Below are 15,356 nucleotides of genomic sequence, written 5' to 3' on the forward strand. Positions count from 1 at the left end.
TTGGTAAATTCCCCCCCCAGAGTGTCTGAGTGTTGGAGGAGAGAACAGAGAGGCAGAGTGTTGATCAGTCTCCTGCTTCTCGTATTACTGTCCAGTCACAGACTGAAGGAGGGACAAGACCTGTAAGTGTAATTAAATTGCAGCACAGAAAAATCAGGTCTCCTACCTTACAAGGCAAGGCTGTACTGTGTCTAAGGACTGGATTGACAGAAATACAAACCATTTGGCCGGCTCATCTTTAAAATGAACTCTGGCCAGTTGCTGGTGTTTACTGCTCTTTCACATTATGTTTGCCTTATTGAATATGGCCGTGTTTATATTGAGAGCACAAAAACAAAGCAATATAGATTACCTATAAGGGTTCTCATATTCGGCATAACATACCACAGATATTCATGCAAACGCATACAGTAAACGTTTACGGCATATGGCTAAACACTCTGTGATTTACCCTAACAACCATAATAAAGGAAATGGAACTAAACAACACATAATGAAAGAAAATATCCCCTCATCACACTCTTCCTTTATTCTCAGAATAGAAGAATTATCACTGAGGATCTGGTGTCCATAAAGATACATTTCTTGACTTGTCTTGACATAGACAGTGTTTTTTCCTCACACAATACTTTGCCAATGTAATTTTCTTCTTTGAAACACAAAGGAGACCCACGATGAAACACACAGTGAAGATGTCTGAAATACTCCTGTATTGTTCACTTGCCATACAGACAGGTATCTATCTGATTACCTGGCCTGCAATTCTTTTTTAGACTAGCAACATTGTGCACATACCCTTATCAGCTTATTCAATAAGGAAAAGAACATTGTACAGTACATGTTGCAGTAACCCAAAAGACAGCCTAGATTCTGAAGGTTCTACCCAAGAAAGCATTGAGCATCCTGCCCACCCTCCCAAATTCATGGTCAATGTCTAATAGTGTTTGTCACTGAGGTTGGGGCTGGTCCAGCATAGTACTTCTCGGACAAGTTCAAACTTTCTGCTATAACTTGCTCATTCTTGTAGGTGTCGGCCTGGGGTTTAGGTTAGGCGAATTGGTGAACTTTATGATCAAGTTTTTGTTGGGCTCCATTTGTTTTCCAATGTGTTCTACTGAAATCTGTGTCAGCCTACAGCAGCGGTCACCAACCTTTCGGACCTCACAGACCACTAAATTCATAATTTTAAATACTCGTACACTTACATTCCATATTGTATTAGCATTCTTTAGTCAGATTTAAATTTTAATATTTACATTTAACACTTATATTTATTTTGCAATGTAAAAGTTTTATTTAAAATGTATTCTTTCTTTCTTCTTTTTGCAGTCGTGTAAGCATTTCACTGCATATCATACTTGTACGATTGTGTATGTGACAAATAAATCTATCTATCTATCTATCTATCTATCTATCTATCTATCTATCTATCTATTTGTGGGAGGAGTCCGAGTGCCGCGGGGTACTTCAGGATGGTGGGGAGGGGAGGATGCACTGCAGCAGGTTCCGGCAGTGTGAGCGTGGACGCGGCTATTGGACGTCACTTCAGGTCCCGATCACTGCCGTTTTTTTCCTCTCTCGTCGGTACAGCGTGGATTCGGGCCGCTCGATCAGCGGTCAGGCGTTCATCCCGGTCTCCAGTCTGCACCCTATCCAGGATGAGAAGGGGCGCAGGTACCGCCAGCGGAGGGGGCCAAAGGTGCTTGGGGGGAGCAGGTGAGAGACACAGGGGAAATGCAGGCTCAACGCATCCATATAGGGTCGGCAGATCAACGCACGTGCATCAAGTTTGGTTCAGGCCGCTGCACTATAAAGAGTTACGGGCATGCACTGGAAGCCCCAGCACTAAGTAGCATTTCGTCATACATGGCTCGGGGCTGGGCAAGTTCAGACGCAGGCGGGGGGGCGGCACGGATGCACATCACTGGGGTTGCATCCACCAACACACTAAGGGAGCACTCTCGTGCTCAAGGTTGGCTTGGGCTGGTGACGACACTCAGGTGTGGGTTGTTTCTTTCCTTCCACGGGTATGGCCATTGGATCAGTCTGACCTCCAGGCCTGGTGAGCCTGCGCATGCAAGGAGCTTGCATCTAGGGCACGTGAGGTTGGCAGTCACGCAGGTACACATTCCAATCACAAATTCCTCACGCAGGTTATGGACCACTGGGTACATCTTGGGGCTTAACCGACAGTTGAAGGAGAATCGAACTCAGGGCATACGTACGGTGCAAATTATTCACGCAGCACTTTGCACATGCATCAGGGTATTTAAAATAGTGGCACGGAGTTCCGGTGGTTGCATGGTTCAAACAACCGGCTCAAACCATCGGCATCGCGGAGTTGCAAAGCAGGGGGATTCCTTTCTCGGCTACTGCCAGGAAGGCCGAACTATTTAAATTATTATTTCCGCCAGCAGCGGCCAGCACTAGCGGGGAACAAGTGTCAGTACAGACGCTTGCGACATCACTGATGCAGATAGATGCTTCTCTTAATACTATTTCCGCGTCGCTTCTTGAACTACAGAATAGGAATAGGACGGAAGCTTTGGAGATGCAGGCAACTCCGGCGCCCACGGCCGTTGGCCAAGCTGTGGTCACTATTCCTCAGGTCCTCCCAGGAGCATCCTGCGCCCTCACGCCTCTTGTCCCAGGTACGGTCAGCTCCCCGCCACACGTCACCCCCGCTCATTTTATCCCTGCTAATCTGCGGAAAGACATTTTGGAGGGTAAGGATGTCAATTTGGCTTCTTTACTTATTGCAGCGCATGACGTGGCCGAGAACAAGTCCTATGCTTGTGGGGAGGTCTCAGTCATTCTAGAGGCCAGAGACCCTAGGCTGAATGGGAAGCTTACTATTCCAGAATTCATTGCATGAGTATGCCCCCTTATTTGGCATACTGACCAAAAATCATGGCACACTTCAGGTTGTATTTTGTAGTGAAAGTGGGTGTCATTTGGGTCAAAGCGGGCATATCAAAGTCATGTCTCGACATACACTCTGAACACCCTGGGACTCTGAACACAAATATATTTATATATATCAGGGATGCACCGATACCGATACAAGCATCGGTATCGGCGGCGGTACCGAGTATTTGCTCGTGCAAATACTCGGATACCTAAAACGAGTACCTGTGCCGCGTCCGCCATCTTCAAGGACACTAAACCGCCGCACACAGGACATCCATAGCGTCTGCATTCAAACAACATAGCGTCTGCATTCAAACAACATGTACATAATTGAGGACATGGTATGTTAACTATAGCCTCAATTATGAATGAATGGGAAGTGCTCTACATCACCTCCTGTTCATTCATGATTGTGGTTATAGTAAACACAAGAAGCCTCTGTCCCGCTTCAATGACGGCCCAGCCTGCACGGCATCAGAGGGGCCCAGGGACCACCAAAATTTTCATGGACCACTGGTTGGTGACCGCTGGTCTACAGGTTGTGTCATTAAGAGATGGATGACAAAGGAGAAAGAGAGAGAAATAGATAGATAGATAGATAGATAGATAGATAGATAGATAGATAGAATGGCTATTTGATATATGGGGCATCATGGATATCATTGAACTCTATAGATGGAAGAATGCATGGCAAGCAATGTTACACTATTGGATGACCAGGAACCAAAATCACTTACTATAACAAATTTACAGGTATTTCAGGAGCTAAAATAAATTGACTACAACATTTTTCCAACTTGCATGCTCTACTCCTAAATATTTAATCACTTAATGCTTGCTGCCATTTCTCTCAACCATATATCAAATGTATAATTTATTTTGCAAACCCCTTCAGGATTTTTAGCATACACTAATGGAGGTGAAAGGTAGCAGGGTAACTACTTAGATGCTCTGCCTCGGGGATGCCCTGGGTTTCCCACTACTACAAGACAGATTTTAGGACCTAAAGAGGACATCTTATAGAAGAAAGTTGGGGCTGCAACCTCTCTCCCTGATCACCTTTGTCTTCTATACAGAATAGAGTTTCTATACTTTTTTTCATATTCCCTTTTTTATTTGAGGCAAGTTTAACGAAATAGGAAAAGCTAGTTCCTGTTTATTTAAATAGCTACCCCAGCTGTTGGCAAATCAGTAGAGCTCCTGTAAAGGTCTTCTGTCAGGATCATGTGGCTTTTAGGTCTGCAAGATCATCTATACTTTATAACAACAGACTGCGTAATTTTCCAGAACACGTTTTATCTAAGGAAAGCTCCACTAAGATCTACTGATTTTTGTTTTATTTGGGCACTATTGAATTAAACTACATGCTTGCTTCCTATGTTTCTTCCTGAGTAGGTGGTGGCTCCACTTACTTCATCAGTTAATCATTATCTTCCCACCAATGGATTGTTCAGTAACTTTTTGACACCACACTGTAATAAATCCATCTGGATGCCATAATATGTATTTCTGATGGCAGCGACAGCTGATCAGGAATAAGAGTCCTTGAGGGCATATCCCTCCACTAAAGTCCTCAGGAGATGTACAGTAATAGCAGCCTTTGATTTAATATACCGACATTACCACAGAGTGGGAAGAGAATGTTTGGGTGGCTTTTGCCCCTTAATAACAAATTACATCACATAGAAAAATGCCATGTTTTAAAAACAGAAATGCTTCTTTCCAGAGTATCTTGAAATTAAAAGGGATTTTTTTTAGCACAGGGCTGAGATGATAATTAGGCAGAGCCCGGCTGTTGGCTGTTGTTTAATAGCAGTGATTATTCCTGTGAAACATTAGCCCAGATTACTGCTAATGTAACTCTGTGCAAAACACAGATTGAAAGCAATTTAATTCATTTGCCATGTTCACAGTCATTGTAAACACAATGCAGGAGATTATAGAAGAATAATAATTAAAATACATTTCTTGACCTAGTCATGCCTTATGTGCCGGTTTCTACATCAAATGGAGAAATAATTGTTTACATAATGTTCATCAACTGTGTATTCCGTGAAAATGATTTTTATCTTGGAGCTTCCAGCTCCGTCCAAACATTATCTTAACCATGCCTGACTCGAATACAAAGTTTACTGAAATGATTCGGGAGGATTCAAAAGCTTTTATAATAATTGGTTCCTTTAGACATTCCTGTAGGGTCATCTAGAAACTTAGACGAATTTTATTTTGATAAACACATTCCAGAGAAGGGATAAGAACTTTACTCTGCACAAAGGATCTAAACAATTTAAAGCATTTGGCAGAGATGTACTTTTTTCATTAAGAACATCTCTTTATTGCCTTCAGACACTTAAGGCGGCCAGCCGCAAGTGCACAATCCAACCTCAGAATGATCTTTCTAATGAAAGATCATTCCACAACCGTAAACAATCTGATCCTGTCAACCTTTATGCTTGTTCCTATGGAGAGAGGGGGCAGGGAACTCTTGAGACCTTCTACCTTCATTGCTAAGCTTAGAAAATTCCCTTTCAGTGCTTTGTAAATAAAGATTAATTATAATATTTCTTAAAGTGGAACTCCATCCAATTGTTTTTACCTTTGGATAGAGCGAGGAAGGGTTATATCCCATTGTCTGCTTTTTTAACCTGCAAAGCTTTTTATTTTACAAACAAACAAAAACAAAACAACAAGGAAAAAAACTCCCACGTAAGTCAACGTAAGACCGGTAATAACATACAAAAACAGTAGAATAGAGACATATTTGAGGATCAACCCCCCAGCAATATCACAAAAACATTACATCCATATGATACAACTGATGATTACCAAAATATCACTGAACCCTAAATTCCAAAAAGAAATTAAAAGGTGACAGCCCTTGTCCATTTTTTATTGCTGTCTGTGTCCACACTGGAGGGGATTCATCTGAATATTCTGTCTAGATGACAGAGACATAGAGAGCTATTAAAAAACATGGAGTTTCACTCTAAAGCTAACCGATAGACATTAAGGATACAAAGCAATACAGTCCTGTACCAATTAATATATTATATTAAATGTATTTTTTGAAATGCAAGACGTTCCTCAATTTTACTTGGTATCAGCACATTTCCCTGTGCAGCAGAGAGGAGACTGGAAGAGAGAAACATTGCAAATATCCAATCAGGTCATGTGTTAACAGAGAATGCTGATGGTAGGAGTAGGAAAGAGCAGAGTGGAAGAGATGAGCTTCATTCATCAGTCTCCTGCTTCTTCTGCATTGTCCAATCACAGGCTGGATGATAAGACTTGTAAATAATACTTAAAGCAGAAGAAAAGTCAGTAAAAAAAATTGCAGGGAGCTAAGGATTTATGTTTTACAAACTTTTTGTTGAGGTTTTAAAGTATAAACAACAATACACAGTGCAAGTGCCAGCAGATTTACAAGTCCTGGATTTGTGGAGACGTCTCTTGGGATGAGGTCTAGGGCAGCTCTAATAAAAAAGAAAATCACAAATAGCAGGACAGGAACTACCAAGAATACAATGAAGTAAAGAAACATATCTGAAATCTGATATATTCCTGGAAGCCAAGAGGTCCTAACAATAGTGTATATTGCTTTACTTTATGAAGTCAATGAAATCATTTTCAAATAAAAAAGTTTTTAACACTTTAAGGGGGCAGGCACAATTGATAGTGGCAGCAATAAACCATGCATTAGACAGGGAGAACCAGGAACAGTTCAAGCAGGTTTGCAGTTTTATTCAGCAAGTCACCAAACAAACACAATTTCCTTGCAGGAGGGCTTTGTACAGAAAATGTCCACAGCATAGAAAAAACCCCAAAACATCTGCTCATCCAAGCCACTAACTAAAACACAATAACAATTGTGAATTGTGAATTGTTCCTGAATAACAGGGTGTATGATTGGTTTACCCAAAACAAACTTGTTTAGGGTTCTGTCAGCAGTTAGCCTTTTTTACCCACCAGCACATTATCAGAGCAGATAGAGATGATTGAGATAGAACCCTATGCATCAGTCAGCACATGTATGCAAAGACCTGAGTGAATAATACCAAGATATGGCTGCCAGGTAAGATGTGGACCTAGGAATGAAGGTTTATTCCCACCCAAAGTTCTATAAAGCCTCAGTGGAGCCTAAGGCATATGCTTCGGCTTGACTGAGCCATGGTGAAAGCCGAAGCTGGCGGAGCGGCCGGCCATTGGCTGGCTGACAGTCTGCTTCTGACAGCTGGGCAGAGCCAGCTGCGATCTTACGGCTGGCTCCGGCCACTTGCAGAGAGATCAGCGTCCCTGGTTACCAGCTAACCAGGGACACTGTTCTCCAGACAGCCCAACTCTCCCGGGCGCTCCGGGAGTCTCCTGCTCCCAGCCGCCCAGGAGAGAAACACTGCTTTTTCTTTTTTTAATTCTGACATGGAGCCGTTGGCTCTCGTCAGAATAAAAAAAATAAAAAATTTCACCATATAAATGCATTGCTAGATTCCTATTGACTATTTCAATTTGCAATAGCCAATAGCAAACTAGCTATTGCACCCGCCCACTGCTGCTGTCAATCAGCAGAGGGGACCTGCAGTTTTTCATCAGGTCCCCAGTAGTGATTGACAGCAGCAGAGGGCGGGTGCAATAGCTAGTTTGCTATTGGCTATTGCAAATTGAAATAGCCAATAGGAATCTAGCAATGCATTCCTATGCATTCTCATTGTCACAGGTCGGCTAGAACTATGAGGTGAGTGAAAAGCACTCACCTCATAGTTCTCCTTTAAGGTGCCCATACACCTTACGATTATCGGCCGATTAACACTGCTCATGCGCAAACGAAAATACGTGCTGTCGATTACGGCAATTTGTCCAGATGTTTTTTTAAAATAGAGCTGATTGAACTTTGCAATAATTGGGCAGGATAGGGCCGCCATACGAAAATCTTACGACACAAGGTGTATGGGCAGCTCAAGAGAAGAAAACCCATTTAATGATCTAGGTACAGTTAAATACAGGTGGCATTATTATCCGAGTTTTGGAAATAATTCAAGGTAACACATCTAATGTTTTTTGTCCCAAAACCCTATAAAAAGGGGCCTGCGAGCCCATATTTTTTGTATGCCCCTGAATTGCTGTGTGTTCCCGGCCAGCCAAATAAACCAACTTCTTGAAGACCTGCCTGGTGTTGATCCTTCGTTCATTCTACTTCACTAGATAAAGCAAAAAAGGATAAAAGCCACAACAAAGGGGAAGGATTAACCTGATGCTCTAGAGTAGGACAGATAATGATCTCTAAGTGGAAGCTGCTACCTGAAGGAATGATGGGCCTCAACCTGCAAACATTGGAGAGCCAACCAACCATCCACTAAAAAGAAGAAACAACACTGCACCAGAAAGAAACACTACACCAAAAGAAGACCAATAACTAATGTGGTCATCAAGAAACAAAGTACTAGACCAAGTCCCAGAAAAAAAGATCCTAAAGGAACACCAGCCAGTCAACAACAGAAGGTTTAAGTTTACCATTCCATTCTGACAAATATAGCATGATGAAAAGAACTAGTCGGCAGCCACAGAATGCTAAAGTCTAGTATTCCTAACCCTTGATTCAAGGAAATAGAGGATTATGATCAATCAGCCAATCTCGCAACAAGACATCCATGTTTGTGAGATTTCTTACAGAGTAACAGTTTAAATGATTAGAAGTGATTGAACCACAAAGGTTTGTAGAAAAGGAGATAGGGTGATAAAAAATACATGGGTATGATGAGTGTATACTGTAACCCAAACTGGAGTGACAGAACAGGATAAAAAGGAAGAGAAGCCCTTCCAACAACACACCCAGGGGTGTTCCTGGGGTGTGACAGACCCCAGTATAAACCTGCTTAACCAGTTACCCACTATATAATTCTAAGAAACATATAACCTACCTCTGAAGGGAGTGGTATCCTCCACTGAGGAGCGAAGGGTAGGAATCCTAATGCTACTACTAGAAACTTTTGACTGATTGAGGAAAGGCGAGAAGAAGGGATCTGAGGAGACATCCTCAGAAGACTGTAGGTTGGCTGCACAATGTAGACCTAGCTACTAATGACCATGTCCCATGAAGGCCTGCAAAATAACACTATGCCCTATAGGAGAAATCTGTAGCAAGGTCCATCGAGTCCTGTCTTCTGACCATCTAGGAGAATAAAACACCCTCCAACGAAGTATACTTCATCTAAGCAGGAAAAGACTGGCACTCAAGTGCTGAACTCTTATCTTTCAATAGAGTGATCATTCAGAACAATTCACTAAACCTGTTTTGGTGCAGTTCCAGGTGTGAAGGTTCTGCAGCACCCAAGTGATGTCCAGCAAAGGTCAGATCAAAACACTGGCCCACAGAAGAGTGTCCTGATTATTTAGGAACTGCCTATTGGACCAAACTCAAGGTCCAGATAAGAGGATATGCCCAACAAGGGGGGGTCCTCATCAGAGTCAGTAATTAGCATCTGGAATATCATTGTCCAATTAGACCATCTTGGTGTCTTGCCCAGAGACCAGAATCACTAACACAGAGGAAGAGTCTGAAAGGAACTAAGAGATAAAATCAGAGGGGCATCCAAAACTCTGAAGGAGGAAGGCAGGGAAATGCCTTATCACATAGGGTAGGGGCAACGATCCAATGAGAGTGGATTCCCTTATTGGGGCTTGAGTTGAAAAGCCCTTTACAATGGTGACCCAAGGCTGCTGAAGGGTCAAGTACATACCAGGAAAAGGAGCAGTAGGGGCAGAACTCTGTTGACCTTATAGGTCAAGAGTTCCGTCAGGAGAGGCATAGGGCTGAAGAGTATCAAATACCACAAAAGGGCACGATATCTGAGGGGAAAAGATTCCCCTGTGGGAAGGAGTGAGAGTCCGAGAAGGATATCATTCCCAAGGGTAGGTTCCTACAAGGGTAGGAAATAGAGGTCTCAGTGTGAAGGGAACCCAAACAAAACTAGGCACATGCACAATAGGGGGGGAAGTAAAATCAGGAGGGTGAGAGTGATTAGAGAACCCAACTGCCAGGTGGTAATCTACCCAGGGACCCAGCAGGATAAACAAGGTGCACCTTCTTGTTGACGGTTAAGCAGAGGAGTTAGAGGACCTATAACTTCAAGCCTTACACCATGAGTGGAAGAAAGACTCTGACTATCTATGTTCTACTACTGCTGTAGTTGATGAAGGAGAAGAGGGCCTTTCCACCCCTTTCCACTGACATCCTGTGCCCAGCAAGTAGTACACACCAACTGAAAGTGGTTAAGAGTTTAGAAGGCCTGGTGTCAACAAAACCTTAACCAATAAAGGAAAACTATAATTTATTTTGTAGCCTTTAAAAAAACAGTCTATTTTCCTTGATTGGGTGGTTTATCTGCTGTTCAAATGTTTTTGCGGTGTTAATGCTTTCACAAACACTTAGGGGGGAATTTATCAAAACTGGAGCAAACAGAATCTGGAGCAGTTGCCCATGGCAACCAATCAGCTTTTCTCTTCAGTTTGTTCAGTTAAGATTTTAAAATGAAACAGAGAAGATTTTTGGTTGGCATGAGCAACTGCTCCAGATTCTGTCTGCTCCAGTTTTGATAAATTCCCTTCTTAGGACAGCACGGCGCAGCTTCGTGAATAGACCCCTTAGACTTTTCATTGAGTCTTACAATGGATTTTTTGCTAACTAAATCTTTGGTGATTCTCAGAGGTGTGCAATATACATACATAAAATGACTAAATGTAATTATTTAGTCTTTTTTTAGATATCATATTAAAAAAGTAAAACAAAAAAATCCCAAAACAATTAATTATAAATGATTACTGTAGGTACTTGATAAAGCTTAATACAAAAATTGAGAAATGGGGCTTTAAACGTGTCATCAAATGCAAGGAGACCCAGTTCAAAATTGCACATACAAGTCGTTTATTGCATAAAAATATATATATTCGTTATTAAAATACTAAAGATGACAGATTAGTGATATCATTAAATGGTACAAAACCTCCCTGCTGTATCACATATAGATACATACTGTGTATATGACAATAACTTATTAACATATATCTCTTTATATAATTGCATAAATAAATTCATCCATAAATGTTCAGTAGATCTATGATGTGTCCAGTTTTCGACATGTTTCGCTCAAGGCTTCATCAGGAAAATACGGAGGTGCCTATAATAATCATAAGGATCTAGTAATCAATACATCAATATTTGTACATTTCCAAAATATTATTATATATTAAAATTAAGGTTCCACATTACATGAAATGATCAATCATAGATAAATACCATTAATGGAATCTCTGTCCTACTGATGAGTTCATCCAAACTCATGTCATAACACTCAAGAAACAGGAAACAATTTTCATAGTGTGAAACAGCTTTATTAAAATAACATAAAAAACAAAATACTGCACTTTCATTAAGCGTATGCTGCGTCCAGCACACCCCAAAAAAACATTCAAACTCTAATGCAAGTGTTCCACAATCCTGTCGTTCCCATGAAACCGTAAGTGATGTTACCAACCTCCGTCCAATGCGTTTTATCCAAAGGACTTCCTCATGAGGAGGCTATATATGCTATCACAGGCGCAAGCTTGAAGCGGTATCTACTTTAAAACATGGGGGGGTTTGGATCTGGTCAGTGGAAACCTTATCTAGACCCTACTCTGTCCGAGCCTCCATACTTTAAGGAAGTGCTGTGCCATTACACTACATATGTAAACACAAATATGTGGATGCATAGGATTTAAGTTACTAAAAGCAAATAGTCTGGTCACTTTAGAAGAGATTTTGCACTTTGTAAAGTCATTTTCCCTTTGCTTAGAGAAGTCAGCTCACTGGTAAAAAATCGCTTTGCAATTAATACCTAATCACATGCAAGGGGAAAAAAAAAACAGCATTTTTGCTTGCACATGATTGGATGATGGAAGTCATCAAAGCTTTAACTCATTGCCGAGGCATAATTCCCTTTTAACATGCAAATTCCCTTGCAAAGTATATGGCCTATTTGGCTTTAGTAAATCAACCCCAGAGTGTTTACATTTATTTCTACAGTGTGCTCTCTGTATAAGTATCGGAAGCCCAGGAGATGATCATTTTAGCTCCTGGGCTTAGTGCTAGATGAACTCAACTATCAGCAGAGGGGGGAGAGTGGAGTTCATCTAGCACTTCTCCTCTCCATGCCAACACCATGCAGATGGTGTCCTAACCAGGAATTTTATACCGAGACCCCAGTACTGCAGGCCACCATGCTGTCCATATTTTCCAAAGTTATTTAATGCCCCCAGAATGCAGACCATTGCCAGTGACTGGCAAGGACAAAACCAGTAGAAAGACGTTAGAAACATACAAGGGATCTGTAATAGATCTCATTTGCTTGCTCTCTCTATGTTATAACATTTAAATTAGTAAATTATTGAGTTTTTTTACAATCCTGAATTTCATGACGGTTACACTAGAATAAGATGAAAATGTATCCTTTTATACTTACAGTTTCTGGTATTAACTTACAAAAACAATCCTGAAGTTGTGATTAGCACTATTTTTAATCAGGGCCGGATTTCCCAGCAGGGACAGCTTGGGGCAGCAGGGAGTAGAAGGGTAGCAGGGGTGTGGAATTCCTATCTCTTGATGCCCGGGACATGCAGTTCCCGACGCCGGGTGGGTAGTTATTTTCTACATTTAGCCCTGAGTAAGCAAAGCTAAATGTACAGTGGGGAAGCCGTCGGTTGTTTTGTACAAGTGATCCCAGTGATGTCGCCGAGATCACTTGTATGCAGCCTGCAGATCTGCCATTCCATGGGGGGGTTTAGCTGGTAGGGGGGCGCATTGAGGAACCTGGCCTTGGGGCAGCAGAGAGAGTAAATCCGGCCCTGTTTTTAATCTCAATATTCCAGTACAAAATTATAAACTGTTTGTTCAAGTAAATACTGGAAGGGAATTCCAGTATGCCCCTGCCTTTCTGTAACATAACAATGGGGTGTATGTTGCCTGCAGTGAATTCAGACATATCCTTAGGCGTGAACAAGTTGGATTATTACCGCAGTCTGTAGTGATAAAAATTATTTTTTAAATGAGAATTCTAATCACAATGTGTTTTACGCACCGTTCTCATGAATAAGTTGTACTGTTCATAACGATTTCAAAGACAGTTTTGTGGGGTTTGAGTTAGTGTTGGTGGAACGATTCCAGTTTTATTTTACTCCCTTGGAGCTGTAGCATACACACGGCATTGTTTGTCTCCCAGCTTTTCTATTGTATCTTTTTATCTATTTAATAAGCATTAGTAATACCACAATTCCCACATGGTAATTTGTTTTTTTGTGCATTCAAGACCTCAAATTATCTCTTAATTGCTGACATTGTTATGCCAACTTGGCCTTATGCTGTAGATAATATTTCCCGTGTAGGTTTCTTTTTGGAAAAAATAAAACATGGTATTTTTCTCTATTTTGATTGCCAAATAAAGACTGTCTTTTGTGCTACTGATGAATTCAGAAAGATGACTGATACCCACAAAATCATATAAATTCATGGAGAAAATAAGCATAAAAGAGTTGCTTCCAATAGAAATCAGAATTCATGTTTGATTTGACCATAAAATAAAAGGTGAAACCTTTGAGCTGACTGGTTGCTTCTGACAGCAACTCAAGTTCTATGCTTGTTTAATTATTGAAGTTTTATTGACGCAGTATATTATTTTCTGTGGTAGCCACAGAGTCATGCTGCCAATGAGGCCAATTGAGACGGCTGCCTCATGGAGGCACGGTGGGGGGCGGCACTGAGGCTGGAGTTTCCATACCAGACATTTCATCCTCATTCATCCTTCATCCGCAGGTGAGTTGTCCAAGCCTTTTCAGTGACACTGAGCCTGTTAACAGTGCCTGGGCAGAGACTTTTACTTAGTGATGCTGAGCCTGCACTTTGAACAGGTTTTGTGTCACTGAGCTGACTGTCCGCATGTGTATGTGTGTGGGTGCACACAGATGGCACTAATACAGTCTGAGGTTGCCATTTTTGCCATTGGGGAAGGGTGGGCATCAAAGATTGTTACCTCAGGCAACATCTACCCCCAGCACAGCCATTTTTTACAGGGTGAAATGAAGAAGAAATCTGAGACTTGGCAAGTATTGTGGTGTTGTTGTATACAACACTATAACGCCATATGCTTCAAAAGAATATTAGAGTATTTTTTTGGCAAATGCGTATTTAAAGTTTTTTTTGCAAATCTGATCTGTAATATTTGCGATTTTTATATTTACTTGCTTCTTGTGTCTCATTTATATATACAGGAAGCTCAGTCACTGTCCTAATAAGCTGAAATTACAGCATGTATATGTAACAAGCAGGGGCGGACTGACAACACATGGGGCCCCCGGGCAAAATACGATTATGGGGCCCCCTTGTGCTCTGCCCATATACAAGCTCCACCCACATATACATTGTTGTGTTACAGAATTAGTTCTCCACAATATTTTCAAAATAACAGGTCTATTCACTGAAAGTTGAACTTAATTGCAGGGGAATTGGTAGGAGAATTAAAAATCTAGATCAATATAGGGGATTTGGAAAGTGAGCTATTTTGACCTAGATTCTTCAGTTCTGCCAATTATCCTGGGTACATTTGCAGAGAACTACGGTAGTATGAGAACTGACAGGGGAACTGAATAATCTAGACCTTAGACCAGAACCAATGCACTGCAGGTCACAAACCAGAACCATTAAATGGGCACTATGGGGGGGGGGGGATCTCCCGGGATGGACTACTATCTCCATACAAATTAGTAAACTGGATGTGAGATAGTAGTCCATCACAGGAGTGAGCTTGGAGCCCCCCCACAGTTACACACTATTATATTTATACAATTATATAGCTCTGACATATACCGTAGTGCTGTACAGAGAACACTGAGCTAGTCACATCAGTCTCTATACAGAGAAGCTTACACTCTAATGCAGAATACCATCAGCTATATTGGTCTACAAATCCTACCAATACATTATACAGCAATGCAGAATAATAGTATATGAATTTGGTACATACTCTGTGCTGGCGCTCTGCTCCAAGGTGCCGACCAGATGTCTCGGGCAGAGGGTCTCAGGAGGGGTGCGGAGGGTCCCAGGAGGGTTGTTGATGGTCTCAGGAGGGGAAGATGTGCAGGCCACAGAAGCTCTGTAAGCGGGCACCATGTGGTTCCCCAGAAGGCTGCTGCACAGGACCTAATGCAGTGGAATCAATTTTAGATATTAAATTTCTGAAATGCAGAGGTCAGTTGTAAGGCAGAAGTCAGTGGTGGGACGCAGAGTGCAGAAGTCAGCGACATGACGCAGAGTGGAGAGTTCAGTGGCATGGAGCAGAGTGCAGAGATCAGTGGTGTGATGCAGAGTGCAGAGATCAGCGGTGTGACGCAGAGTGCAGAGGTAAGTTGTAACACAGAGTGCAGAG

The sequence above is a fragment of the Nanorana parkeri genome, unplaced genomic scaffold (assembly GCF_000935625.1).
Source record: "Nanorana parkeri isolate BGI_ZX_2015 unplaced genomic scaffold, ASM93562v1 scaffold8, whole genome shotgun sequence".
NCBI classification, from domain to species: domain Eukaryota; kingdom Metazoa; phylum Chordata; class Amphibia; order Anura; family Dicroglossidae; genus Nanorana; species Nanorana parkeri.